Raw genomic sequence first — 12,050 nt, 5'->3', positions numbered from 1 at the left:
GAGACCTGGCTCTGAGTGTGCTCGGGGGTGGGCTCCTCTCTGCCGGGTCCAGAACCCCTGCCTCCGGGCACCCCTCCCCATGGGGCTGAGCTGGGGCCTCCACCCTGTGCCCCCCACTCAGCCAGGGGGATGCCCAGCCTGACCCCAAGGGGCTCTGGGGGTGGGGGCCTATGTCAGGGGCTGGGAGGCCGGGGGCTCTTCCTGGACCAGGAGGAGTTGGGTGCTTTCACCCCACGGGGAGCCCCACACAGGCCCTGGCCCCCCAACACATGTGCTCACAGACACACACACACACACACGTGCTCACACACGTGCAGACCCCCGTGTGCACACACAGGCCCCAGCATGTGGCCGGGCACCACCCACCCCAGGAGCGCCTTCAGCCACTGTCCCCATGGGCCCACGTGCACAGGACATCCCTGGGCACCAGCCCTGCCCTCCCGTCACGGCCGGGCTGAGAGCGCACAGGGAGCCGGAGGACGGAGGGTGCCTCCCGGGGGCCTGGATGACCAGGGGAGCTCGCCAGAGCCCCACGGCACCCCTGCATGCCTGCACATCCACACACCCCTGTTCAGACCGCACGTGTACACACCTGTACACATCTCTGCACCCTTACACACGCGCACACGTGTAATGCCACACACAGTACAGATCTACAGGCAACTACACCCCACACGCCTGTGGGTCCCACGCCCACCTTCGCTCCCTCACATTCTCTTGTGCCCGCCATGGCTGCACTCACACACACAAGTGGATTGTGGGCCCTGAGCTTTGCACGTGGGGTCAGAGAAGCCTGGCCAAGCAGGTGTCTCGGCCTCTCCAGCCTCCACGGTCAGCACCAAGGTCAGAGGACGCAGTGGGGGCACTGCCAGGGGCCCAGGGCTTGGGCGCGTCTCCAGGACCCTGGGGCAGTCAGTGCTGGTGCCACAGCAAGGAGGTGTGCACGTGCGTGTTGCTGTGTGTTGTGTGTGCACGTGTGCGGTGAGTGCAGAGCCAGGGCCTGCTGTGCCTGAGCCGCACGTTCCCCTGTCCCCCAGGCCCAAGGACACGGTGATTCTGGAAGGTGCCCACTGGCAGGGCCACCAGCCATGCTCACTTGGCCATCGTGGCCACCAAGGCCACGACCAGGCCTGGGCTCCACAGGCTGCCTGGGGGAGGGGCCACACCCCCCACCCCGGCCCTTCTGGGGAAGCCGGGTGCGGGCTCCCCTCCCCCAGCTCAGTCTGACAAACAAGGCCCACCCCCGCCCCAGAGCACAAACACACTTGCAAATGTTTCTAAAAAATGCAGCAGGAGGAGGAACTGAGGAGCAGGTGAGGCCGGTGGAAAGCCCCGCGGGCCGGACCCCGAAACAGCCAGCCGAGCCCAGCCGAGCAGGATTTGCATGGTTTGGGGTTTGCATGGTTTGGGGGGAGGGGGCCGTGCTGGGGCCAGCTGGTGGGGAAGGTTCCTAACCCTTCCCCCGCCCGACACCCAGGGCCCCGTGTCACCAGGCCCCCAAGATCCTCACCAGAGAATGGCCCAGTGGGGGGGTCCCGTCGGGGGGGGGGGGGGACGGGCTCGGCTCCTGGGAAGCAGGACATGCCGACCACCCTGGGTCCAAGCCCCAGGCCCGAGGCCTGTCCCACAAGCCCACGCCTCCAGTCTCACAGCCCTGTGACCCAGCCTGCCACCAAACCTTGGCCCCTGCTCTGCCCAGAACAGGATCTGCCTGTGCCACAACCACCCTGCACACCCTCAGGCTGCAGCCCCTCAGTGGGGGCCCCTGAGAGCCCCCCACACTGGGGCTGCCTCTGGTCCCATCGCCCTGCTGACTGAGACCCCTGGCAGGCCAGCAAGGGTGCATGACCTTGGCGAGCCGTACCCTGGGGGGCCCACATCCAGGGCCAGGCCTGCGCCCACCTCGCCAGCCAGGCGCACGCCCCCTCCCACTGAGGGGGGCCCAGGGAGGACCCCCCAGGGTGTGGCCTGGGTAACAGGAGGTCAGTGGGGGGCCCCCTTACACACAATCTCCCACAAACACTGTGGTGCAGGCACACAGTCACAAGGACACAAAGAAGGACACACACGGAGACACAGACACCAAGAAAAACAGGCACAGAAATGCAGACACAGAGAGACGGAGAAACACACAGAGACAAAGAGCCAGGAAACACACAGTCACAGACACCAGCAGAGATGGAGACACACCGGGAGACGGGGCCGGGCCTGTGGGTCTGAGTCCTGCTGGGTGAGCGTGAGCCCCCGGGGCAGTGCACCGAACACAGAGACCCACACAGGCCACAGGCGCACACAAGCACACAGACCCACACAGCACAGAGGCCCACAGAAGCACACAGACCCACAGAAGCACATAGACCCACACAGCACACAGGCCCACACAAGCACACAGACACAACAAGCAAACAGACTCACAGAGGCACACAGGCCCACACAAGCAAACAGACCCACACAGGCACACAGAAGAACACAAGCACACAGGCGCACACAACCACACAGGCCCACAAAAGCAGACAAGTGCACACAAGCACACAGGCGCACACAAGCACACAGACCCACACAAGCACACAGACCCACACAGCACACAGGCCCACACAAGCACACAGACACAACAAGCAAACAGACTCACAGAGGCACACAGGCCCACACAAGCAAACAGACCCACACAGGCACACAGAAGAACACAAGCACACAGGCGCACACAACCACACAGGCCCACAAAAGCAGACAAGTGCACACAAGCACACAGGCGCACACAAGCACACAGACCCACACAAGCACACAGACACATACAAGCACACAGACACACACAAGCAGACAGGCCCACACAAGCACACAGGCGCACACAAGCACACAGACACACACAAGCAGACAGGCCCACACAAGCACACAGACACACACAAGCACACAGGCCCACACAAGCACACAGACCAACACAAACACACAGACCAACACAAACACACAGACCCACACAAACACACAGAGACCCACACAGGCCACAGGCGCACACAAGCACACAGGCCCATACACAAACACACAGACCCACACAAGCACAGAGGCCCACAGAAGCACACAGACCCACAGAAGCACATAGACACACACAGCACACAGTCTCACACAAGCACACAGAACCAAAAAATCACAAAGGCCCACACAGACACACAGACCCACACAAACACACAGGCTCACACTAACACACAGACCCACACAAACACACAGACCCACACAAACACACAGGCTCACACAAACACACAGTCTCATTCAAGCACACAGAACCAAAAAATCACACATGCCCATGCAAACACACAGACACACACAAATACACAGTCTCACACTAACACACAGACACACACAAACACAGTCTCACACAAGCACACAGACCCACACAAACACACAGACCCACACAAACACAGGCTCACACACACAGTCCCACACAAACACACTGACCCACACAAACACACAGGCTCACACAAACACACAGTCTCACACTAACACACAGACCCACACAAACACACAGACCCACACAAGCACACAGACCCACACAAGCACACAGACCCACACAGCACACAGGCCCACACAAGCACACAGACACAACAAGCAAACAGACTCACAGAGGCACACAGAAGAACACAAGCACACAGACACACACAAGCACACAGACACACACAAGCACAGAGGCCCACAAAAGCAGACAAGTGCACACAAGCACACAGGCCCACACAAGCACACAGGCGCACACAAGCACACAGACCCACACAGCACACAGACCAACACAAACACACAGACACAACAAGCAAACAGACTCACAGAGGCACACAGGCCCACACAAGCAAACAGACCCACACAGGCACACAGAAGAACACAAGCACACAGGCGCACACAACCACACAGGCCCACAAAAGCAGACAAGTGCACACAAGCACACAGGCGCACACAAGCACACAGACCCACACAAGCACACAGACACATACAAGCACACAGACACACACAAGCAGACAGGCCCACACAAGCACACAGGCGCACACAAGCACACAGACACACACAAGCACGCAGACACATACAAGCACACAGACCCACACAAGCACACAGACACAAAAAAGCACACAGGCCCACACAAGCACACAGACACAAACAAGCACACAGGCCCACACAAGCACGCAGGCGCACACAAGCACACAGACACAAACAAGCACACAGGCCCACACAAGCAAACAGACCCACACAGGCACACCAAAGAACACAAACACACAGACCCACACAAGCACACAAACACACAGACACACACAAACACAGTCTCACACAAGCACACAGTCTCACACAAACACACAGACACACACAAACACACAGACACACACAAGCACACACACACACAAACACACAGATACACAAAACAGGCCCACACAAACACACACGCCCACACAAGCACACAGACCAACACAAACACACAGACCAACACAAACACACAGACCCACACAAACACACAGACACACACAAAAACACAGGCCCACATAATCACACAGACACAAACAAGCACACAGACCCACATAGCACACAGGCCCACACAAGCACACAGTCTCACACAAACACAGTCTCACACAAGCACACAGAACCAAAAAATCACAAAGGCCCACACAGACACACACACAAACACACAGTCTCACACAAACACACAGAACCACAAAATCACACAGGCCCACACAAACACACAGACCCACACAAACACACAGGCTCACACAAACACACAGTCTCATTCAAGCACACAGAACCAAAAAATCACACATGCCCATGCAAACACACAGACACACACAAATACACAGTCTCACACTAACACACAGACACACACAAACACACAGGCTCACACAAACACACAGACCCACACAAACACAGTCTCACACAAGCACACAGACCCACACAAACACACAGACCCACACAAACACAGGCTCACACACACAGTCCCACACAAACACACTGACCCACACAAACACACAGACACACACAAACACACAGACACACACAAACACACAGGCTCACACAAACACACAGTCTCACACATCCACACAGACTCACACTAACACACAGACCCACATAAACACACAGACACACACAAGCACATAGACCCAAACAAATGTACAGGCTCACACAAACAAACAGACACACATACAAGCACACAGAACCAAAAAATCACACAGGCCCATGAAAACACACAGACACACACAGGCACATAGGCCCACACAAGCAAACAGTCTCACACAAGCACATAGACACACACAAGCACACAGACCCACGCAAACACACAGACTCACACTAACACACAGACCCACATAAACACACAGACACACACAGGCACACAGGCCCACACAAGCAAACAGTCTCACACAAGCACACAGACCCATGCAAACACACAGACTCACACTAACACACAGACCCACATAAACACACAGACACACACCTTCACACAATCTCACACAACCACACAGGCCCACACAAACACACAGGCTCACAGAAACACACAGGCTCACACACAAACACACAGAACCACAAAATCACACAGGCCCACACAAGCACACAGACCAACACAAACACAGAGTCTCACACAAACACACAGACTCACACTAACACACAGACCCACATAAACACACAGACACAAACAAACACACAGTCTCACACAAACACACAGAAACAAAAAATCACGCAGGCCCACGCACACACACAGACTCACACTAACACACAGACCCACACAAACATACAGACCCACACAGTCTCACACAAGCACACAGTCTCACACAAACACACAGACACACACAAGCACACAGACACACACACACACACACACACACACAAACACACAGATACACAAAACAGGCCCACACAAACACACTGACCCACACAAGCACACAGACTCTCAACAGCACACAGATAGACACAAACACACAGATCCACAAAACACACAGGCCCACACAAGCACAGAGACACACACAAACCCACAGGCCCACACAAGCACACAGGCTCACACAAACACACAGTCCCACACAAACACACTGACCCACACAAACACACTGACCCACACAAACACACAGACACACACACAAACACACAGACCCACACAAGCACACAGACCCACACAAACATACAGGCTCACACAAGCACACAGACACACACAAACACACAGACCCACACAAACACACAGACACACACAAACACAAAGGCCCACAAAAACACACAGTCTCACACAAACACACAGTCCCACACAAGCACACAGACCCACACAAACACACAGACACACACAAGCACACAGACACACACAAGCACACAGGCCTACAGTAACACACAGGCCCACACAAACACACAGACACACACAAACACACAGGCCCACACAAACACACAGTCCCACACAAACACACAGACCCACACAAACACACAGACCCACACAAGCACACAGACACACACAAGCACACAGGCCTACACTAACACACAGGCCCACACAAACACACAGACACACACAAACACACAGGCCCACACAAACACACACACACAAGCACACAGACCCTGCAAACACACAGACCCTCACCAGCACACAGTCACACACAAACACACAGACCCACACAAGCACACAGTCTCACACAAACACAGAGACACCCAGGCACAGAGGCCCAGACAGGGTCACACACTCCTAGAAACAGGCCGACCCACAGAAGCCGACTCGGGCTGTCTCACAAGCACATTGGTGGGAGGGGGTGGCTGGGCCCCAGGGGCTCCTGAGCAGCTCAGCGAGACCCCTGCTCAGCCAGGACCTGTGACCCCAGGTCCAGAGCTTCAGCCAAGGACCTCAGCACCCCAGCTCTGCACAGAGAGCCACATCCAAAAACGGCCCCCCCACCCCGTGTCGGGACTGAGGCTCTCAGACTGCCAGCACCCGTCTAGCACGGGGCAGGCCGGGCACACGCCTGGTCCAGGTCAGAAGGGCACGAGCACCCCTCACGCTCACTGCCACCCAAATGCAGAGGCTACTGGCCAGCAGCCCCCTGGGCCCCACCCTGCCTGCTGGTGTGGTCCAGCTGGTCCAGCTGCACTGTCCCCTCTCAGACCCTGACCCTCTGTCCACCCACCACCAGGCCCTGTACCATCCGGGGGGAGCCCACACGGACCCTCAATCCTGGGGTCGCAGAGGGAGGGGCCTGGCAGGGGGGCAGCAGGTGCACATGTGACCACACCTCCCCTCCTGCAGCCCTGTCCCACTGCCGGGGCCAGGGCACGGCCAATCCCCCAGGGACATAGGTCAGCATGTCCCCCACGTGCCCACAGTCTCGACAGAGGCTGAGCTGGCCTCTCTGGGACCCGAGCCCTCCACACTCCAAGGGCCTCAGGGAACAGCCATCCACATGGCCAGGGGAAGCCACGCCGGAGAAAGGGGCCACGCAGGCAGAGGACCACTGCGGCCCGGGGGGTTTGCAGGGGCTGTGGGGGCTCCCAAGATGCACCTTGATTTGAGCCACTTTTCTATCAGAAGGTAGCATTTCACCATAAACAGGGTTTTCTTCTAAGAGAACAGGAAGAGCAGAGCAGGAGGGGCCGGGGGCCGGGGGGAGCCCCCAGCATGGGGGGCAGGCCACTGAGCAGACAGGCCTGGGGTGGGGCAGCCCCACCCCACCACCTGCCCAGCCGCCCACCCCTTCGGAGGGTGCCCTGGGGCCAGTGGGTGGCAGACCCTCCCCCGGGCCCCCGCAGAAGGGTTCCTCGGGCTCCTTTGCCCTCTGTCCCCGGCCCCCTCCTAACCCAGGCCGGGCGTCACGGCTGGAAAGGCCAGATCAATCTCTGAGCGGTGCTCCCCTCCCGGGACCCTCACGCAGCCCTCCCCAGAGAGCCCGGACTGGAGGGCCGCCTGGGGAGGGAGCATGGTCTGTAGTTAAGCTGGGGTCCCTGACCCGGCCTCACTCCACGCTCTCCCTGCATGGTTTAGGGCCATTCTGTGGCTTTGTACTTTCTTCTCTGCTAAAAATGTTCATTTGTAATAGTGCTCTCAGCAAACTGTGAACCCACACCACACACTGCAAACACTTGGCACAGTCGGTGACAAAGTCCCACAAGGTGGAGGGGACAAGGGTCCTGGGCTGAGCCCCTTCCATTCTTTTGCACATGTCACCTGTCACCTTGTGAAACATGATTAGACGCAGACAAAGTCTAAACTCCGTGGCCGGGGGGCTCTCTTCCCAGGGAGGGGGCGGGGGTTGGGAACGACGCAGATGCGGAAGGGGCCTGTGGGAGGGAAGTGGAGAAGTCTATGGGGTGCAGGGGGTTCTCCAGGGGGACTGAGGGAGCTAGGGGGTTGTCACAGAGGGCTGGTTTGGGAGATGGGTGCGGGCAGAGCTCAAGGGTCAGGGAGGGGGTCTCAGAAAAGGGAGTTAATGTGGGCGGGGCTGGGAGGCAGCCCACCCAAGCCCCTGCTGGCAAGGCCTCCTCATGTGGTGGGACCAAGACCTGGGGTCCCCCAGGGCCAGCCTCTGCTCAGCCTTGCTTGCTTTTAGGGTTAACTGTGAGCCCTGCTCCCAAAGCCAGCCTGCAAGCCCCCCCCCCTCAGCCCCCCTACCAAGAGCATCTGCAGAGAGGAGCCCGGCCAGCCCTGCCCTCTGGGCACGCGCCCAAGGCTCTGGCTCCATGGGCCTCCCCCCTGCGCTCTCCTGCTCGGAGCCTGTGGTCCTGCCACTTCTGGATGCCCACGGAGGGCCGGGGTGGGGCTGCCGGGTGCACAGGCCTCCTCTGGCCAGGCCACCTTGCTTTGAAGAGCGAGCATTTGGGGTTTGGTAGGCACAGGGTTTCAGTGGTTTTCCAGCAGGATCACTGAGGGCGTCTCTCTGCCCTGCTGATGGAACAACCCCACCTGGCTTTGCCCTTTGCTGTTTCACTTTCTGGGGGTTCAGGGAACCTTCCCGAGCCTGATAGCAGCCAGCCTTGGAAGGACAACACCTGGACAATGCCCCCCAGTTAAGCTCTAACCCATGGGAGGGGAGGCTGGCGTCTCTGAGCTGCATAGACCTGGGTCGCCTGGTGCCAGGCAGGGCTGTAGGCAGGTGCAGCTGCAGAGACACACTGAGTCCAAGGTCACAGCCCTGAGTATGCACGGACGTAAAAGCCTGCGGTCCCCCAGCCCCTCCACCTCCCAAGAGCGTCCCTCACGGCACCAGCTCCCCCCCAAGCCCAGCACCACAGGACCCTCCCGGCGGCCAGGCTTCCTCCCCTGGCAGGAACCGGGCACCTCCTCCTGCTCCACTAGGACCCCGCCCTGGGGGTGGCAGCACAGGTGACCAGGAGTCGGGTCCCCTCGTCCTGTCTCCCAAGACCAATCTCACTGTCCAGGGCCCAGCCTCCCCCGACGTCTCCAAACGCTGCCCTCGGGGCGGACACTCCCCGCAGGTGCAGCCAACACAGCCCCCGTGACCCGGGGCCCTGGGGTGACCCACAGCCAGGGCACGCGCCCTGTCGGGTGAGTCTGGGGCTGGGGTCGAGGGACCAAGGGCCGGGCTCGGGCGAGCCTGCAGCTGGCTCCAGGCAGGGGTCCCCTCTGGCCACTCCTGGCCACGGCGCCCGAGGCAGCCCCTCTCCTCTGGACACGAGGCCCCCGAACGTGCTGGGCTCTGCTGCCCCCGTGTGGCCATCAGCGGCATCGCATGCACTCGGCCGGCTGGAGGCTCTGCCCAGACCTGGGGCCCCTCCCGGGGCGGGCAGGGGCAGAGGACAGGGGGCACCAAACCAGGGGCGGAGGAGAGGGGCCACGAGGCCAGGGGCAGGGGCAGAGGGCATGACCAGCACCCCCTGGGGGTGGTGTCCGGGTTCAGCCTGGGGCCCCGTGAGTGTGTGCATCCTGGACCGGTCCCCGGCCCACGTCCTCTCGGGGCAGGTGAGCTCTGGGGTCCTCGGGATGGCCTAGAAGGAAGGGCCACACGGGGTGCCAGGCACACCTGGGGGCCCTGAGCCTGGGCACCTGGGTGGTCAGCCGTGTCCACGGCTGGTGTGTCAGCTGTCCTGAGGGCTGCACGCCCAGCCTGGGACCGAGCTCCCAGCCCCACCCAGAGGCACAGCCATGCAGCACGGCTCTGGGTGTTATCATCCCAGACCCAGGCCCGGTACCATCTGCGACAGGTCAGGACCCAGCCAGGCGTGAATCTGGGAGCTGGGTGGGCCCTGGTCTGTAATCCGGATACGGGAGATTTCCGAATGGACGGCCAAGTCGGTCAGAGAGAAAGGGGGTGGGTGGCCGGTTACTTAGTGTAGGGGACAGGGGTCTGGGTGGGTCAGGGAGGGGCGCGGGCCAGGGCCCATTAGAACAGGGAGCCAAGGGAGTTCCCATCGTGGCTCAGTGGTTAACGAATCGGACTAGGAACCATGAGGTTGCGGGTTCGATCCCTGGCCTTGCCCAGTGGGTTAAGGATCCGGCGTTGCCGTGAGCTGTGGGGTAGGTCGCAGATGCGGCTTGGATCCGGCACTGCTGTGGCTCTGGCGTAGGCTGGTGGCTACAGCTCCAATGGGACCCCTCGCCTGGGAGGCTCCATATGCTGCAGGAGCAAACCCTAGAAAAGGCAAACAGACAAAAAAAAAAAAAAAAAAGAAAAGGAAAAGGGACTGGGATTCAGTCAGGGCACACGACCCTGCAGGAGTGAGCTGGTAAACCTGCCCCCCAAAGAAGGCAACAGGGAAATGGCGGGAAGACCGCCCCCCTTTCCCACAGCCCCAGGTCCAGAGGAGGCAGGACCCAACCTCCAGGACCTGAACGCCCTGTCAACCCTCAGCACGGCTGAGGCCCACCAGGGGCCTGACAGGTGCAAACCTCGCTCCCACTGGGGCTGCCCACCTGGGGCCCTGCGGGCCAGACGTCTCAAGGCAGATCAGAGAACCGGAGCCACTCACAAAGAAAACCATGAAGCAGCGAAGACCGGAAGCCACCTCAAGCAAGGATCCGCGAGAGAAGGGTCCCCAGCGCGAGGCCCGGGGAGGGCTGCTCAGCAGGACCTCAGACACAGCATATGCAGGGCGGGCGTTTAAGATGCTCTTGCAGGGTTTTATTATTACTTTTTAACTTTACGGGCGTGCGTGGACTGACCGCCTTCGTCTCAGGCGTGCAGCAAAGGGACTCCGCTAGGCCCGTGCACAGGCCCAGCCCCTTCAGACGCCTTTTCCGTGCAGGTTACTATGCAGTATTGCGCAGCGTTTCCTGTGGGGCACAGCAGGTCCCTGTCACGATCGAGTTTATCTAGAGTTGTGTGGCAGTCAGTCCCAACCTCCTATTTCCCCCTCCCCCCACACGTTCCCCCTCTGGTGACCGAAGTTTGGTTTTGAAATCTTTGAGTCTGTTTCTGTTTTGTAGGTTCTTTTGTAGAAGATACTCTTTTGGGGCCCACACCTGCAGCATGTGGAAACTCCCAGGCCAGGGATCCAAGCCACGCCGCAGCGACGACCCTGGCCACGGCCGTGAAAACGTGGGGTCCTTAACCCGCTGCACCACAAGGGAACTCCTAGGAAGCTTTTGTAAAATGAAAGACTGTGTTCAAGTGTGACAAGGAAATAAGACCAAAGTTTTAAATAACCCAATAGATGTGGAAAGAGCTCCCAGACGTGAAAAAGGTGACACTCGGCAGCAGAGCAACGCAGACAAGACCGAAAGCGCAGAGGGCACGGCTGAAGGGAGAATGCCTGAGGGAAGAAAAGTCCAAGGCACACCCTAAGGTGGCACGCGGGGCCCGGGAGAGGACCTAGGACAGTGACAGTGAGTGACCTGGCCCCTGGCACAAGCATGCCACCACACGGACTCAGCCTCCTAAGGCGGGGAGAAGATGGGGAGAGGCCAGCGCCCAGAACGGTCCAAAGGTGATGAGACTCCCAGCAGGCCCCCAGCAGTAGAAGGCTCTAGTCTGCTGGGCTGCCGGGGTCACACACCGCACACTGGGTGACTGAAACCGCAGACCTCACGTCTCCCAGCGCCGGAGGCCAGAGGTCCAAGGCCAGAGTGTTGCCGACAGCCCCCCAAGGCCTCTCTCTGGGGTGTGCGGACGCCGTGCTCT

This window comes from Phacochoerus africanus, chromosome 9 (assembly GCF_016906955.1).
Source record: "Phacochoerus africanus isolate WHEZ1 chromosome 9, ROS_Pafr_v1, whole genome shotgun sequence".
Lineage (NCBI taxonomy): Eukaryota > Metazoa > Chordata > Mammalia > Artiodactyla > Suidae > Phacochoerus > Phacochoerus africanus.
This window is presented reverse-complemented; position numbering follows the sequence as displayed.